Source organism: Callithrix jacchus, chromosome 1, assembly GCF_049354715.1.
Source record: "Callithrix jacchus isolate 240 chromosome 1, calJac240_pri, whole genome shotgun sequence".
In the NCBI taxonomy this organism is placed as follows: domain Eukaryota; kingdom Metazoa; phylum Chordata; class Mammalia; order Primates; family Cebidae; genus Callithrix; species Callithrix jacchus.
Genome location: NC_133502.1, coordinates 70826313 through 70844496, shown reverse-complemented (window position 1 = coordinate 70844496; position 18184 = coordinate 70826313). Strand labels below are relative to the sequence as shown.

General features: G+C 50.1%; 1 long non-coding RNA gene across 1 annotated transcript; it reads left to right on the top strand.

The window, feature by feature from the left end:
• The first annotated feature begins 2826 nt into the window (after positions 1-2826).
• Positions 2827-6819, top strand: LOC128931313 (uncharacterized). Its single transcript, XR_013532139.1, has 2 exons — positions 2827-3250; positions 5408-6819. It is a non-coding gene; the product is annotated as an uncharacterized LOC128931313 (long non-coding RNA).
• The last annotated feature ends 11365 nt before the right edge of the window (positions 6820-18184 follow it).

Sequence of the window (18184 nt, the reverse complement as noted above, 5' to 3'; positions counted from 1 at the left end):
TAAAAATACAAAAATTAGCCAGGTGTGGTGGAGCACACCTGTAATCCCAGCTACTCAGGAGACTGATGCAGAAGAATCACTTGAACACAAGAGGTGGAGGTCGCAGTGAGCTGAGATGGCGCCATTGCATTCCAGCCTGAGCAGCAGAGCAAGACTCTGTCTCAAACAAATAAAAAAGAATCCGGTTCCTCTGTTCTTCAAGATGCAGGGCCCAGCAAGGGGTTCAAGGTTGACAGGTCCACAGAGGGAGGGGCTCCATGCCCCAAGGACAAAATAAGCAACGCAGTCCTGCAGCCCCTGGCGAGCGGCCACCTGAGGCGCCAGGGCCCACCCGCAGCCTGTCTGATGGTGCAGGACTGGGTGGCGCCAGTCCCTCAGAGACAGGGGACAGAGCCCTGAGACAAGCTAAGGGGTCTAGCTGGCCAATGACTGACATACCATGATTGCCGAGTTGACACTGGCCCGTTCGTGGTGGAAAACCAACAGCGTTCTCCGGCGTGACATATTCCCAGGGGCCACGACAAATCATCGGGCATGACTGGCAAGAATTGGAAATAAGGCTGTGTTAGCAGGGAGTTGAGGCTGACATTTTCAATGAAATACCCAAGGTTGGATTCGTTGGGGACCAGAACCGGCCAGGGTGACACTTGCTTTCAGCTTACGTCCAGAGCAGAGCGTGTCACATGAAGGGCAAGCCAGGGAAGTGTCAGGATTTTGCTTCTTCAGGGTGTGACCTTCCCAGGGGCAATCTGGCCACATCTCCTTGATTGACCCCAAGCCTGGGCTGCCACATGTTCCCTGTTGGCCTACAGGGGAGAGTGACATCTGGGCCTAGAGAGATGGGGGAGAATGTGGGGCCATCAGCGAAGGTCAGAGGGAGCTCTGGAATGGGTGTGCTGTGGGAGAGGATGGTGAACTTAGCTTGGCCTGCTTCCCTGCTGCTGCTAGGGACATCTGGTCACCAGAGCCAGAGACGGGTCTGGAGGGTAGAGGGAGGGGGTGCCATGTTCTAGAATATAGTCCTTATTTCTCTGTTTTTAATAATTTAAAAAAATTATGTAACATTTTCTTTACTCGCAAATTTCAGAACACATTGATTTTTAAGTAACAGCTTTGTTTAGATATAATTCATGTAACATAAAGCTCACTCTCGTAAAGTGTGTGATTCGGAGGTTTTTAGTACATTCAGTGTTGTGCAACCAACCATCACCTCTATCTAATTCCAGAACATTTTCATCACATAGGAAAGAATCCCTGTTCCTGCTAGCAAACTCTCCCCATTCCCTCCTCCCCTCAGCCCCTAGCACCCACTGGTCCACTTTCTGTCTCTGTGGATTTGCCTATTCTGGACATTTCACATAAATGAAATCATACACCTTTTGTGCATTCTTTCACTGAGCATCATGTTTTCAAGGTTCATCCATATTCTATAGCATGTATCAGAATTTCATTTCTTTCTTAGGTCCAAGTAATATTCCGTTGTCTGAATATATGAATTTTTTTTTTGAGACTGAGTTTCGCTCTTGTTGCCCAGGCTGGAGTGCAATGGCACGATCTCAGCTCGCCTCAACCTCCGGGTTCAAGCAATTCTCCTGCCTTGAACCTCCACCTCCTGGGTTCAAGCAATTCTCCTGCCTCAGCCTCCCGAGTAGCTGAGATTACAGGCCTGCGCCACCATGCCTGGCTAATTTTGTGTTTTTGGTGGAGACAGTCTCTATGTTGGTCAGGCTGGTCTTGAACTCCCAACCTCAGATGATCCGCCCGCATTGATTACAGGCCTGCACCACCATGCCTGCCTAATTTTGTGTTTTTGGTGGAGATGGGATTTCTCCATGTTGGTCAGGCTGGTGTCAAACTCCCAACCTCAGGTGATCCACCCACCTTGGCCTCCCCCAAATTGCTGAGATTATAGGCGTGAGCCACCATGCCCAGTCATATTTATTTATTTATTTATTTATTTATTTATTTATTTATTTTGAGACAGAGTCTTGATCTGGTCACCCAGTCTGGAGTGCAATGGTGTGATCTCGACTCACTGCAACCTCTGCCTCCCGGGTTCAAGTGATTCTCCTGCCCAGCCTCTGGAGTAGCTGGGATTACAGGTGCCCACCACAAAACCCAGCTAATTTTTTGTATTTTTAGTAAGAGGGGATTTCACCGCAGTGAGCCGCGATCGCGCCACTGCACACCAGGCTGGGCAACAGAGTGAGACTCCATCTCAAAATAAATAAATAAATAAATTCATAAGACAAGGTGCAGTGGCTCATGCCTATAATCCCAGCACTTTGGGAGGCTGAGGCAAGCGAATCACCTGAGGTCAGGAGTCTGAAACCAGCCTGGCCAACAAGATGAAACCCTGTCTCCACTTAAAATACGAAAAAAAAAAAAAATGCCAAGCATGGTGGTACACATCTGTAATCCCAGCTACTCAGGAGGTTGAGGAAGGAGAATCGCTTGAACTCAGGAAGCAGAGATTACAATGAGCCAGCATCGCCCCATGGCACTCTAGCCTAGATGACAGAGTGAAACTCTGTCTCAAAAATAAAAAATTACAAACAGGCCAGGCATGGTAGCTCACGCCTGTAATCCCAGCACTTTGGGAAGCCAAGGCAGGAGATTACCTGAGGTCAGAAATTTGAGACCAATGTGGCCAACATGAAAAAACCCGATCACTACTAAAATACAAAAAGTTAGTCAGTAGTAATGGCAGGTGCCTGTAATCCCAGCTATTCGGGAGTCCAAGGCAAAAGAATTGCTTGAAACTGGGAGGCAGAGGTTGCAGTGAGCTGAGATCGCACCACTGCACTCCAGCCTGGGCAACAAGAGTGAAACTCCATCTCAAAAAAAAAAAAAAAGTGTTTTAAGTCGTGCCCAGTGTCACTACCTCAGCACAATCCCTGCTGCAGACCCTGCAGCAGGCACACATCTATCTGTTTGCAGCTGTCTACACGAGAGTGCAGATCAAATAAGTGAACGTGATTGAACATTTTTCTTCTAACTACAAAGGGATTATTTAATTTTGCTTGATTAGACTCATACCAGATACAAGGTCATATTTCCTGTTTTTAGCCCTTCAAATGTCCTGGGATGGCAAGTATTTGAGATCCCCACCCGGACTCCTGCTAAAGGGGGGCCAGCCCCAGGCGTGGACATCGTTGCCCCTCAGCCTCCACTGACCAGATCACTGCCAAACTGCACCAGGTAGTTCCTTGCCCCAGGAACTGGAACGAGGAATCTTGAGAAGCTGGAGGTGAGTCACTGAGCCCAGTAAATGGTGAAACCCCAGGTAGTCTTACAGCTGAAATAATGATAATAACAATAATAATTGCCACCGTTACGCAGCACGTGGTGTGTGCTAGGTGCTGAGCTAATACTTTGCAAAAATGCTCTCATTTCACCCTCAAGACCCCCTGGATGTGGCGCCATTCGTAGATGGAAATTCGGCATAGAGAGGGAACCCATCCTGACCAAGCGCCACACCTAGCAGGTCAGGCAGACTGGAGGTGAGCCCAGGAGGGCTTGACCACGACTCCATCCTCCAGCTGCCATCCACCTTTCCCCAGGCCTCTGTGGCAAGTCCTGGGTTCCCTCAAGGCTTCCTTCTTGCGCTGCCTCTCTTATGGACAGACAATTAAGTCATGACCCTCCTTTAATTCTACATTGACTCCAGGCCCAACCCTGTGTGTTCACTGCCCTCCAGCATAGCCACTGGCTGCTGAGGCCCTGAATGTGGCCTTTCCCTTTGCCCCTGACAGTTCGTGCCAGCCCCAGCTCAGCCTACGACCACTGTCTTTAAATGGAGTCAGCTGTGTAGACGGGTACAGGCTTTCCAAAAGCAACTTGTGGCTGGAGCAAGAGCCTAAAAATTGTTCTGACCCTTTAAGTCAGTACTTCTCTTTTGGAGAATTTACATTAACAAAGTGACCAGCGAAGCAGATAGTGTTGTATAAAGATGTTCACTGAAGAATTATTTATAAAAAACATTATGAATAAATAAATAGTTAAGGAAATAGTGCTATTCCTACATAGTCAAATATGGTCGAGCTGGGCGAGGTGGTTCACACTTGTAATACCAGCACTTTGGGAGGCGAGGCGGACAGATCACTTGAGACCAGGAGTACAAGACCAGCCTGGCCAACATAGTGAAACTCCGCCTCTACTAAAAACACAAAAATTAGTGATCTCAACTACTCAGGAGGCTGAGGCAGGAGCATCTCTTGAGCCCAGGAGGCGGAGGTTGCAATGAGCCGAGATCACACCACTGTACTCCAGCTCCAGCCTGGGCAACAGATTCTGTCTCAAAAAAAAACCCCAAAAAACAAAAAAACACTGAGCCGCTTAAATGCTCTTCTTAGAGTTGTGTAATGGTTAGAGATACTGTGAAGTGACAACACACAGGAAGAAACGCTGTAAGGAAACACATGAAAGTGCTGCCAGTGAATGCTTCTGCCCTTGCGCGTCCATCTGCATTTCAGACAAGAGGCAGTTCCATCCACCACCCACCCCCGTGTCTTTAGACGGGGGATGCTAACAGACTCCCAATGAGGCCGTGAGATGAAGGAAGGGGCTCAGCAGAGAGTATCGAATGCAGCTCAAAACTTGGGTCTGGAGGCTCCTGGCTCTGATTTAAGCCTTGGCACCGCCCACTGGCCACGACCTTCGACCTGCTGGTTAATTTATCTGAATGTCAGTTTCCTCATTAGTCAAAGGGACAATGGAGGTGCTGAGTCCCAGGTTGTGAGAGATTCCCAGGGAAGTTCTTAGCAGCCCCAGAAGGAGGCGGATGTGTTGGCTCTTGCAGGCTGCAGAGGTGGCCATCAGGTGTGCTGGGGCAGCTTGGGGGCACCAGCTACTGCTGTCCTCTTGACTCTGGGCAAACTCTTGCCTTGGCTGGGACCCCCCAGCTCCCTTGTCCTTGCCTTGCCGGCAGTGCCTGCCCACAGAGAGAGAAATGGCCACCCATTCCAATCTGCCTGGACGCAGGTCCTCACCTCTGTTTCCACAGGGGGACACAGAGGTTCAGGGGACACAGCAACAGGGGTGTCAGGGCCACAGAACTGGTGGGGGTCTGTGAGAACAGAGCAGAAAAAAAGTGCCAGGCAGCCACCAGTTTCAGTCCCCACCCAATGGGCTTGGCGGGGTGGTCCAGGCAGGTTCTGACCGTGGTTAAGGACAGGTTGTCTTCCCAACTAGGGGAGCTGACTCAGGCCTGGGGCTGGCAGGGGTCTCTCCTGCCCAGAGTTTCCAATTTGCACTTGGTGGGGCCCCAGTCAGCCTGGCAATTGGAGCCGACCAAGTCCCCTTGAGAACCTCAAAGGGGCCGCATCATTCTCCATGTGAATATAGAAGAGGGTTTTTTCCATTTATTGATGAACTTGCATGCCTGATTTCTGTTTTTTTCCAGCAGACTCAGTCCAAATTGCTTGTGCCTGTCCCTGGAAGTGCCTGGCTCATTCAAACTGAAGGTGTGCCTAGATGGACGTGAGGCCGTTATCAAACACCTGTTAGCCTACTGTGCACATGGCCCAGTGCTCACCTGGGAAAATTACTGCAGCGCATGACAGACTGCGTGGGAGGCATCATCCACGTGGGACAGCAGGGAAGCTGCCCATATGAGGGGCACAGAGCCCAGGTTTAGGAGACGAAGAAGATGATAAGACAATGTCATTTCCTAGAGGATCCAAGCGGGAGGGCTCCTAAGAATGCCACACAATCCAGGAGCTGGATCTACAGCTTATACAGTTGATCCCTGGATCCAGGGGAGTCATGCTTTATAGTCTCTGCAAACACTGAACTAGCGAATCCCAAACCATGTGTCCCAGGGAAACACAACACACTTTCCAATCAGCTCCATGTACCGATTGGCAAATTTTCTCTCCTCTTTCTGGATGGACAGTGGATTCATTAACACAGAACCTCTGTCAACAGCACTGTAACTGACAGCACCATAACTCACACATGAAGAAAGCTTGTCTAACACATATTTTCTCCCCCAGGCACATCACAGCTTCTCTATGCTTAACAGCACAGGGCAGCTCTTCAGCGCAATGCCTGCAGCCGTTCGAAACAGCAACATCACCAACAAAGCCCCCAGAAAGTGCAGCACTAAATAGGACGCAGAAGACCGACAACCCATGAGAGAAAGGGACAAACATAAGTAGAGAACTAACAGAAAAGTAATACAAATGGGACGGGTGTGGTGGCTCACACCTGTAATCCCAGCAGTTTGGGAGACCGAGGTGGGTGGATTGCCTGCGCTCAGGAGTTGAAGACCAGCCTGGGCAACAAGATGAAACCCCATTTCTACTAAAACACACACACACACACACACACACACACACACACACACACACACACACAGAGTCGGGTGTGGTGGCATGTGCCTGGAACCCCAGCTACTCGGGAGGCTGAGGCAGGAGAATTGCTTGAACTCAGTGCATTCAGATCACCCCACACCACTTCAGCCTGGACAACAGAGTGAGACACTGTCTCAAAAAGAAAAAAGCCTCCTAGATATAAAAAAGTACAACTTTGCTCATGAAAAGAAAATTGCCAATTGAAACCACAGTGAGAGCCCTCATGACTCCAGGTTCTACCTATTGGGCTAGCATGAACAAGGAAGCGTGAAAGTGCACTGAAAGGGTTGGCCGTGGGGACAGACCCTCCCATGCTTTGCTGGGGGCAGCCATCCACTGTTTGCACCAAGGAAAGACACAAATGCCTGGGGTCTCTGAGGCGGGGTCCTTCCCCAGGAGCTTGCTCTGGAGTGTGCACCTGAGCATTCCCATGTACAGGCTCAAGAACAGACTATTTCACTTTGAGTGACTTGCCTTTTGTCTCTCCCTCCTGTTGCTGTAGGGCTCATCTTATTCTTTGAGTTGTGTGTGCAGGGGTTGTGTTATCTTCACATCTCATTTTGGTGGTCTGGGGGTAATGCAGGGTGGATGGGCAGGACTGCAGCCTTTCCTGGAGCCAGTACATTGGTCTCATGCAGCCCCTGCAGGGGAGTCTGTACAGGACCACTGGCCCCAGGCACAGGGCAGTGGCCCAGAGGGGACCACAGCATGGGTACTGGGTGCTGGGCAGGGCGGGTCCTAGATCCAAGCCTTCTCACTGTGAGCACATTCTGCTGAGGCTGGGCTGGGGCATGCCCCCCTTCCACCATGCCCCACTCCCACCTCCTACCCAGTGCTGGTAGATTACAGACCCCATGTGGGGTGTGGACCACAAAGGGTCCACATAGACCAGACACACAGGTGACTTTTGTGCCACCCAACCTGATGGTTGAGGGCAGACCCGGGTCAGTCACCCAGTCACGGGACATGCTCCTTCAACACTCCATAGTAATAACTGTCACCCTCTGGACCGCCTTGGTCCAGATCAGATGTACACATGCCGATTTAAGGTCTCACAGTGACCCTATAAAGTAGGAGCTGTGATTCTGCTCAGAAAACCAATACAAATGGTTCCTAGGTATGAAAATGTGTAACTTTGCTTATGAAGAGAAAATTGCCAATTGAAACCACAACGAGAGCCCTCACGATGCCAGGTTCCACCTCTTGGGCTGACAAAAATGAGGAAGTGTGAAAGTGCACTGAGACGGATCTCTGACAGAGCTAGGTTTGCAGATAAGGAAGCCCGGCTCTGTGACACTATCTGACACTAGGTCGAAGTCACCTGCCCAAGGTCATGTGCTGGTACCTGGAGAGCGTATGCAAACTGAGGCAGGTGGTCCTCAGCCAGTCAGGAGGCTGAGCTCCAAGAATCAGGGGTGCCCAGCAGGGAGACGCACAGCCCCCCACACCACACCTCCTGGCATTCCCCATCGTCAGCCAGAACGAGATTGACAGCAGAGTTTTTCTCGCTTACTCAACTTTTTAGATTTTTTTTAATTTTAAGCGGCCAGGGGGTCACCATGTCACCCAGGCTGGAGTGCAGTGACTCTTCATAGGTGCAATAATAGCACACTACAGCCTCAAATTCCTGAGCCCAAGTGATCCTCCTGCCTCAGCCTCCCAAGTAGCTGGTACTACAGATGTGTACCACCTTGCCCAGCTCAACTTTTATTTTGAAGAGTTTCAAACCCTCAAGAAAAATTTAGAGGTTTTGCCACGTCTGCTTTTCGCTGTCTCTCCCTGCTGCCTGCAGTGCTATTGCCTCTGCCTCCGTGTGTCCCTGGCTGTCTTTTGGGCTGTTCTCCTAATGAGTGACCTGCACACGGCTGCAGGCCCGATTCTGCTCAAACGCTCTGAGCTCTAATGTAGAGACGCTGCTGACTCTAGTACGTGTCCTTACTCTAGTGCACATCTCAACATTTCTGGTTGCAAGTGGCAAAACACTAGCTCAAACTGGCTTAAGCCAAAAAGGAAATTCATTGACTCCTAGAGTGAAAAATCAGGTGAGCAGTAATAATTTCAGGTGTGGCTGGATCCAGGCATGCAAGTGCTTCCTCTCCCTCTTTCAGCTCCACTTCCTTCCATGGAGGGGTCATGCCTGCTCCAACTGCCTCGTGAGGAGTACCCATGACCACAGCAGCTCCTACATGACCTTCTTGGCCTGGCCTCTGCGGCCCAGGAGAAGTCCTAGAGTGGAATCTTATTGGCTGATTTAGAGATTTGCTCATCCCTAAACCAATCACCATGAACAGGGCTGGAGTGCTGATTTGGCAGACTGGGATCAGAGGGCAGGGTGCTGGAATAGGAGTTGCCCCAGAAGAAGAGGGAAGCTCAGCTGTCCCACCTTCCCATGACCTAGATCTTGAGGAGGCTGGCTGGGCTCACCTCGAAGCTCTCCACTAATTCCTAGGGGTTCCCAGGCGTGGCTCTTACTCTCGTGGCCTCAGTTTTCCGGTCTGTTAAATAGCTCAGTACATAGGGCTATGGGGGGCATGGGAGGGCCCCCAGATGACCAGGCACACAGGAGGTGCCCATCAAATGCCAGCCCTGTACTCCCAGGCTCCGTGCCTAGCACATGCCTGCAAAGGAGTCACAGTCTCTTGGGGCCTTTGGAATGGAAACCTATGTTTTTCTAAAAGGTTTTATGTGAGCTGCTCAAGGAAGTCACTGATCAATAAACCGCAGCAGTGACCCTTTTGATGAACAAATACATACTGACCTTAGAAAAGAATTGCTGTTTTGCAGGATAATCGGTTTGGTGAGGCCAGAAGTCTTCTTTGTTTTAAATAAAGACCTGAAAAGCAGTGATGTCTGCAGGGTGGCAGCAGGTTACTCCCTAGCTGCCTGGGACCCTGGGTGTTTTCCCACATGGGTCGTCACAGACCAGACTGGTGCAGAGCCCTGGAGCCTGCAGGGCTGTGGAACAGCGGGTGGCTCATTCTTTACTTGTGCTTTGTGGGGCTTGAAGAGGGGTTTGGTTCCGTGTCTCTGATGATATGGGGTTGGAGGGTAGGGGGTAAGGGGACCTTGGATCTGAAGCTGAGGAATGAACGTCAGGCCAGGCCAGAGGTCAGATCAGTCCAGAGGTCAAAGAGAGAAAGCCGGTGGGTGTCCTGGCTGCAGAGGTGAGAGACAGCAAGGAGCCCTCGGCCTCTCCCCAAATGCCTGGGCTGGACATACTAGTCTTTCGACAGGTGTAGAAACCAAGGCCCAGAGAGGAAAAGACAGCTGCCCAAGGGCCTCAGCGAGCAGGTCACCATAGAACCAGGTCTCCAGGCTCCCAGCTGGCCAGCCCAGAGGGGGTTAGTTATCTGTGAACATCGGCCAGATTTGGGAAGTGTCTCTAAACACAAGAGCAATGGTGGTAGGATGGGAGAGATTTTAAAAGGAAAAGGTACACCTGACCTATTTAAAAATATATTAAGAAATGATATTAAAAGGCAGCCATCTATTTGAGAAAAAGATGCGAAACATAAGAGGGTATTTTTAATATGCAAGAAGCTCATGCAGATCAGTACAGTGAAGACCAAACTCCCAAAAGAAAGGAGGAGTCACAAAAGGTCACAAACCCAGAAGACGACAGTGTGGTCTCAGCGGCAACAATTGTGAGGCAATGAAGGCAAGTAGATGTCTTCACACATGAGTTCAGCTCTTCTTGTTCCAATAAGGCCCAGAGTTGGCAGAGGACTGGCAAGCCGAGTGCCCTCTGTGTCACTGCAATTTGGCAAGTCTCCAACATTTTCCTACTCTTTCATCTACTTCTAGGAATTTATCCCCAGGAAAACAGAGATTAAAGCATAAAGTTGTTTAAGAGTTATTCAAAAGGACAAAAGAGGCCGGGTGTGGTGGCTCACTTTGGGAAGCCAAAGTGGGCTGATCACTTGAGGTCAGGAGTTCTAGACCAGCCTGGCCAACATGGTGAAACCCCGTCTCTACTAAAAATATAAAAGTTAGCCAGGCGTGGTGGCACATACCTATAGTCCCAGCTACTTGGGAGGCTGAGGCAGTAGAATCACCTGAACCCAGGAGGTGGGGGTTGCAGTGAGTCAAGATCGTGATGCCATTGCACCCCAGCCTGGGCAACAGAGTGAGATTCCATTTCAAAAAAAAAAAGCAGTCACAGGTACCAGCCAGAGGGCCTGGGGCTGAGAACAGGACATGTCCTATTCCGTATCAGATGGAATCTGGAATCGCTGGCTGAGGATGGTTGTAAGGAAATTGTGAAAGGTGTGGGGTAATGCTTGTAAAACAATGCCACTTCGTTATTTGAAAGAGGTGCTACATTTATTAGTTTTTGCTCTCTGAGGAAGGTGGCAACGTTGTTGCCATTCATTTGTCCCCTCCACTGTAGGGAGATTATGTATTCCTCCTTGTCATGTGTCCTTGGGCTGTTCCTGCCTGGGGCAGATGCTCCCCAGCTCACCGAGGCGAGACTCTTTGCCCAGAGTCCCAAGGGCAGGAGGCTGTGCACCAGCACGAGCAGCAGCTTCAGATAAGATTTCAGTTTCTCTTGGCCTTTGTGCTCCTCCAGATGGTGGCTACTCCTTGTCCAGCCCAGCTCTCGGATGGGAAGATACAGAGAGGAGAGTGTAACTCCCAGAGCCCTCACATAAACTGTACGAAGGTCAACCTTTATTATCCTAGGCCACTGGGGTTTTGAGATTGTTTGTTATTGCAGCAAATGCTCACTGATACACTCAGCAGTAGGTTCCTGGCACTATGAGAGGGTTTGATGTATCACAGAAACTCAAAGAACAATTATTAAAAGATCAAAGAAATGATCTCAGAGAAAAGTACTGCAAGAAACATACTGAATATTATCTGTGTTATTTCTGTTTGGGAAAGTTTCTTTTTTTCTTGGTGCTTTTCTGGCATTTTCAGATGGACAGCTACAGCTATACCATGTGACTTTAGGAACTACAAATGAATAAATGGTAAGGTTTTTTGTTTTTGTTTTTTTTTAAATAAGGATAACGAAAGTAACGCATTGTATTGGACATCTGCTATAAAACTTTCCCAAGGCCGGGTGTGGTGACTCACTCCTGTAATCCCAGCACTTCGGGAGGCCAAGGCAGGCAGATCACCTGAGGTCAGAAGTTTGAGACCAGCCTGGCCAACATGGTGAAACCCCGTCTCTACTAAAAATACAAAAATTAGCCAATTATGGTGGCGGGTGCCTGTAATCCCAGCTACTCGAGAGGCTGAGGCATAAGAATCACTTGAACCCAGGAGGCGGAGGTTGCAGTGAGCCGAGATCATGTCACTGCACTCCAGCCTGGGCGATAGAGTAAGACTAAGAGTCAATCTCAAAATAAAAAGAACAAAAACAAAAAACAACTTTCCCAAGACCCAACAGGAGGGACTGGGAGAAATTTTTAAATTATTACTGTCATTAAATATTAAAAGGTATGACCAGGCCCAGTGGCTCATGCCTGTAATCCCAGCACTTTGGAAGGCCAAGGCGAGTGGATCACTTTGAGGCCAGAAGTTCAAAAGCACCTGGCCAACATGGCAAAACCCGTCTCTACTAAAAATGCAAAAAACAAACCAACAAAAAACAGATGTGGTGGCGCATGTCTGTAATCTTAGCTACTTAGGAGGCTAAGAGGAGAATCACTTGAACCTGGGAGGCAGAGGCTGCCGTGAGCCAAAACTATGCCACTGCACTCCAGCCTGAGAGACAGAATGAGACAATAAACAAAGCACAAAGAGGTATGAAAGAGAAAACCTCTCTCACACCCCTTCCCTGATTCCCCACCACACACCCACTGATAGGTAACCCCACCTCTTGTTTCTGGCATTTACACACAAATAAGAGTGCAGATGCTTAGTTTTCCTTGTTTGTTCACACAAGAAGAGCATGCAGAAGCCGCTGCTCAGTACTTCCTTTTTAGCCTAACCCTATGCTTCAGAGATCTCCTACGCGGTCTACCTGAGGGGTCCTTGTTCTTTCTGACAGCTGCGTAGCATTCCCCCTGGCCAGCGGGATCGTGGTGTACATAACCAGCCTATTCTGCTTTTGCAAACAAGGCTGCAATGAGCTTGTGACTTGCTCGTGTCATGCCCCTCTATAGGATGAATTCCTGGAAATGAAGTTATTGGGTCGAAAAGTTTATGTATTTGTAATTTGGCTAGCTTTTGTCAGATTGTACTCAAGAGAGATTGTACCAATTCACACTCCCTGCAGCTGAGGCAGGGAAGCGTCCCTTCTGCAGCCTGTCCCATGGAGAGTGTTAATTGATTTTGGGATTAAGAGAAGAGCAGTAATTTCCAGGTCCTTTGTTACAAGAGGGGCTCAGCAGTCTTCCCATAGGTCAGGGGCCATTCTTATCTCTTTTCTGCCAACTGCCCACACAGGGGCTGGGATCTTCCTGCCCCACCATAAGGGCCCAGGGCTCCAACATGAGTCCTTGGTGTGGGGACACCTGAATGATGGCATGGCTGTCAGGACAAGGCCTCCCAGCCTTTTGGTGTTTGGCCATGGGAAGGGGAGAGCCTCAGCCACAACATGAGCCTGCTCTCAGCTTGTGCACAGCACGGTGTGGACCTGGCACCTTCCCATAGCCAATACAGGCTGGGCACCCTGCCCACCAGGGCTCAAACCCGGGCTCCACCATCTCCGTATCCAGAAGTCGGGAACAACACAGGCACCTCCTGCAGGGGATGTAGGGAAGAGTCAGCGTCTGCTTGTGCCCCACTGCAGAAGTTCTCCCATGGCTACAGCTTCCCGAGAGGAAAGTGAGGCTCTGCGGTGCAAGTGGCTTGCCCCGGCCCTCACCGTTCACAACTCACTTAGGCCCATTTCCTTGTCCCCACTGGCCCATCACCAGAGTGTCCAGGGAGAAGCTGGATGTCAGAGAGGACACCAAGAAACCCAGGAGCCCAGCCATGGACTCTGGACCCATCTCCCTCCCTGCTCCCGACACCCAGGTCCTCAGTACTCAATTGCAGGTTCTGCCTCCTTGGTCAGATCCCGACTGAAAACTACCTCTGCAAAGAGAGGTTCCGGCAGGGCTCTCTGGCCACCTTCATCTGTGCTTGCAGGCCTGCCTGAATCACCCTTCAGTTTCAGTGTCATGGTCTCCCTCGACGACCGGGCTGAGCATGAGGACAGTGCGGTGCTTGCCCCAGGCGCCTCCACAGTCCTCAGCAGGGCCTGAGCCACTGGAGGTGAATCATGCTGAGACCTCTGCCAGGCTGTGAAGGCAACGCCTGAGCCCAAGATGAGGGCTGGAGCTGTGGCCATTGGAAGTGGGAAGTGTGACACCGGAGGCCTGGTGGCCTCCATTCAAGTCCTACCCGAGGCCTCCCCAGCCCACACCTGCCTGAGGAAGAGATGCTCTAGTCTGGGAGCACTGCCACGACCTCACCTCCTTGGCCTCAGTTTCCTGTCTATAAATGGTGTGATGGCACTGCTGGCCCCACGAGGTCACTGAGAAACAGAGTGGACATCTGCAGGGCTTGGAGCTGGAGAGGCCCAGGCTGCATCATAGGAGGATCAGCTACTGTAGTTCTATGCACCCAAGACCCCCAAACTGCTGAATCCACTCTTCTTTTTTTTTTTTTGAGACGGGGCCTCACTCTGTCAGCAGGCTGGAGTGCTGTGGGGTGATCTCAGCTCACTGCAACCTCTGCCTTCTGAGTTCAAGCGATTCTCCTACCTCAGCCTCAGGAGTAGCTGGGATTACAGGCCCACACCACCACTCCCAGCTAATTTTTTTGTAGTTTTAGTAGAGATGGGGTTTCACCACGTTGGCCAGGTTGGTCTCAGTTTCTTGACCTCATGATCCACCAAAGTGCTGGGATTACTGGTGTGAGCCACCGCTCCCGGCCGAATCCACGCTTCTTAAACCCTGAACAGTGAGGGATGCTGGGACTGGGTTGGCATCTTACCACTGCCCATGAGGGGAGGCTACTGAGATGACCTGGCACTTAGTTTATACCTGGGTTCCTGCCAGCCACAACCCCATCTCACAGGTCACCAGGCAACCTCCCAAGAGGCCCAACTCCAGGCAGGGATCAGCAGAGACCCCAGGCTTGTTCATGCTCCTCATGGCCCTCGGGCTTGCCAGCCACCCTGAAAGGGACACAGTTTTGGGTGGTGGCTCTGCAGCAGGGCCACTTGTAACACAACATCAATTTGTTATTCTGCTGAATTTGTTAATTTACTCAGAGATGTTGTTTCTGACTTTGGAATTGTTTTTAAAATGTGCCTAAGTTGTACATGACACAAAAAGTCAGGACGGTCAACCTCCAGGAGATGCAGGAAGCCCTTCCCAAGTCCCTGACAGGTGTCTGCCCAGAGGTGCCTTACTGCATTCACATCTGTCCTGTCACTGCCCTGGGACAGTGACTAGTCCTGGCCCTGCCTGCACTGCCCAGCCCCTTCAGCTGCGCCTCCCTGGACACACTGCTGACCACCAGATAGGCCATTGCATTCCAGCCCAGAGAAAGAATCACTGGGTGAAAGAATGAGAACATGAATTACGAAGGTCAAAAGGTCCGGAAATTGGGCAGAAATGCATAGCAACATCCTGGAGGTTGCCAAGAGGCCAGCATTGCGGGGAAATGCCCAACCGTCTGCTACAAAATCCTCAAGCTGACCAACACAGTTTATCGAGATATAATTCACACATCATAAATTTCATCATTTTAAAGTGATTCAGTGTGATTTAGTATACTTATAAAGTTGTGCAATCATCACCACTAAGTGCAGAAGATTTTCATCACCCCTAAAGACCCTGTACTTGTTAGCAGTCACTCCCCATCACCCCCTCTCCAGGCCCTGGCAACCACTAATCTGCTGTCTGTCTGTAGACTAGCCAGTTCTGCATATCTCTCATAAATGGAATCATACAGTATGTGGCCTTTAGTGTCTTGGCCCACTGCAACCTCCACCTCCTGGGTTCAAGTCATTCTCCTGCCTCAACCTCCCAAGTAGCTGTGATTACAGGTGTGAGTCTCCACCACATCTGGCTAATTTTTGTATTTTTTTTTTTTCTGGAGACAGAGTCTGGCTCTGTTGCCCAGGCTGGACTGCAGTGACGCGATCTCGGCTCACTGCAACCTCCGCCTCCCAGGTTCAAGCAATTCTCCTTCCTCAGCCTCCCGAGTAGCTGGGATTACAGGTGTGAGCCATAGTGCCCAGCCCAATTTTTGTATTTTTAGTAGAGACAGGGCGTCACCATGTTGGCCAGGCTGGTCTCGAACTCCTGACCTCCAGTGATCCACCAACCTTGGCCTCCCGAAGTGCTGAGATTATAGGTGTAAGCCACCGTGCCTGGCTGTCAAAAGGAAATTCTGTGTTCAACCTTTTGAGAAATCTCCAAAATGGTTTTCCACTATGGTGGCACCATTTTACATTCCCATCAGCAATGCAGGTCCTTGCTGACACCTGCCCTCTGCCTGCTGGTTTTAACACCAGCACACAGGAGGGTGTCACCTGCCCTCTGCCTGTTGGTTTTACTGCCGGATACTGGAGGCTGTGGGCAGAATCATGCTGTGGCTTTGATGTGCTTTTCCCCGGTGACTGATGACGTCAACAGCCTCCCATATTCGTTCTCCATTTGTATCTCTTCTTTGGAGGAATGTGTATTCAGATTCTTTGTCCAGTTTCGAGTTGGGTTGTTAGTCTTTCTATTGTTGAGTTTTAAGAGTTCTTTTTTTTTTTTTTTTTTTTTTTAATTGAGACAGAGTTTCGCTCTTGTTACCCAGGCTGGAGTGCAATGGCGCGATCTCGGCTCACCGCAACCTCCACCTCCTGGGTTCAGGCAATTCTCCTACCTCAGCCTCCTGAGTAGCTTGGATTACAGGCCCACGCCACCATGCCCAGCTAATTTTTTGTATTTTTAGTAGAGACTGGTTTTCACCATGTTGACCAGGATGGTCTCGATCTCTTGACCTCGTGATCCACCCTCCTCAGCCTCCCAAAGTGCTAGGATTATAGGCGTGAGCCACCGCACCTGGCCTGAGTTTTAAGAGTTCTTTATGGGCCAGGCATGGTGGCTCAGGCCTGTATTCCCAGGAGGTCAAGGTGAGTGGATCACCTGAGGTCAGGATTTCGAGATCAACTTGACCAATATGGTAAAACCTTGTCTCCACTAAAAATACAAAAAAATTAGTCAGATGAGGTGCATGCCTGTAATCCCAGCTACTCAGGAGGCTGAGGCAAGAGAATCACTTGAACTGGGGAGGCACAGGTTGCAGTGAGCTGAGATCACACCATTGCACTCCAGCCTGGAAACAAGAGCAAAACTCTGTCTCAAACAAAAAACAAAAACAAAAACAAAAAAAAAAGAGAGAGAGAGTTCTTTATATATTCTGGATACTGGCCACCTATCAGATATAAGATTTGCAAGTATTTTTTCCCATTCTGTGGGTTGTCTTTTCAAAGTTTTTAATTTTGATGAAATCCAGTTGATCTATTTTTTTCTTTGGCTGCTGTACCATCAATCTTTTGACTAGATCCGCCACACCCTGGCCAAGTCCCTGCCCCTCCTCTCCGGGCTCCTGGTCATCTCCTTTCCCCTCCGACGCCAGGCCTGCTCTCAGAGCCCAGGCGTGCTGCGGCCCCTGCTGGTAGCTGTGGGCATCTCCAGTCCTGTCATCCCTGTTCTGGGATGTGCCTGCTGCCCTCTCTTCCTGCCCATGCAGCCTGGTTATCAAGGCCAACTGCTTAATGAGGGGCTCTGAGAGCATGGGAGTTCAAAATGATAAACTTGACAGACCGGTGCCTGTGCTCAAGGCTACTGTCGTTTTACCAGGAAGGGAAGGAAAGGAAAACATTTCCCCTCCTAGGCCCAGCACTAGACCACAGCCCTTCTTTCATCCCACCACCACCCTGTGAGGTCAAGATGCTCGTCCCCATTCCACAGAGGAAGCCAAGGCTCAGGGAAATGAAGTGAGTTCCCAAAGTTCTAGAGTTACTAAACTCTAGAACAGGGACTGACTGATTCATTCACTCATTCATTCAACAAACATTTGTGAGGATGTACCTCACACAGATCCCCTGCCGAGCCAGGCACAAGGCAGTAAAGAGAAACAGGGACCAGGTCCTGGGGAGCTCATGGTCTTGTGAGACAGACAACAAATAAGAGCCATAGGGGAAGGCCAGACGCGGTGGCTCACACCTGCAATCCCAGCACTTTCTGAGGCCGAGATGGGTGGATCACTTAAGGTCTAGTGTTTGAGATCAGCCGGGGCAATATGGTAAACCCTATCTCTACTAAAAATACAAAAATTAGTCAGGCATGGTGATGCATCCCTGTAATCTCAGCTACTTGGGAGACTGAGGCAAGAGAATCGCTTGAGTCTGGTAGGTGGAGGTTGCAGTGAGCCAAGATGGCGCCACCTGTATTCTAGCCTGGGTGACACAGTAAGACTCTATCTCAAAAAAAAAAAAAGAAGAAGAAAGCAATAGGGGTGTCCAGGCAGGACTTCCAGGAGCCAGGATCTGGAATTTAGGATTGGAGGCCTGTGAGGGGAGTATGGGAGAGGGGATGTCACTCTCCTGGAGCCCACAGCCCCGTGCTGACCTCTGACTGCAGGACCTGCTCCTGGTGCAAGCAGAACCTGTTACCCAAGGTGCCTGCCGACCCTCCAGGGGCCTGCCCAGTGGTTCTGTTACCAAACAGAAGAGTCCCAGAAAGAAGCAAAGTGCAGGACTGGGACGAGGGTCCCTACCCTCATCCATCTGTGGATAGATAGTCTGTGTTTGTGTGTGCTTCACACATCTGCAAAAAGACATTCTGGAAAGAAACAAGACCTAAATACATAAATAACCATGGCTA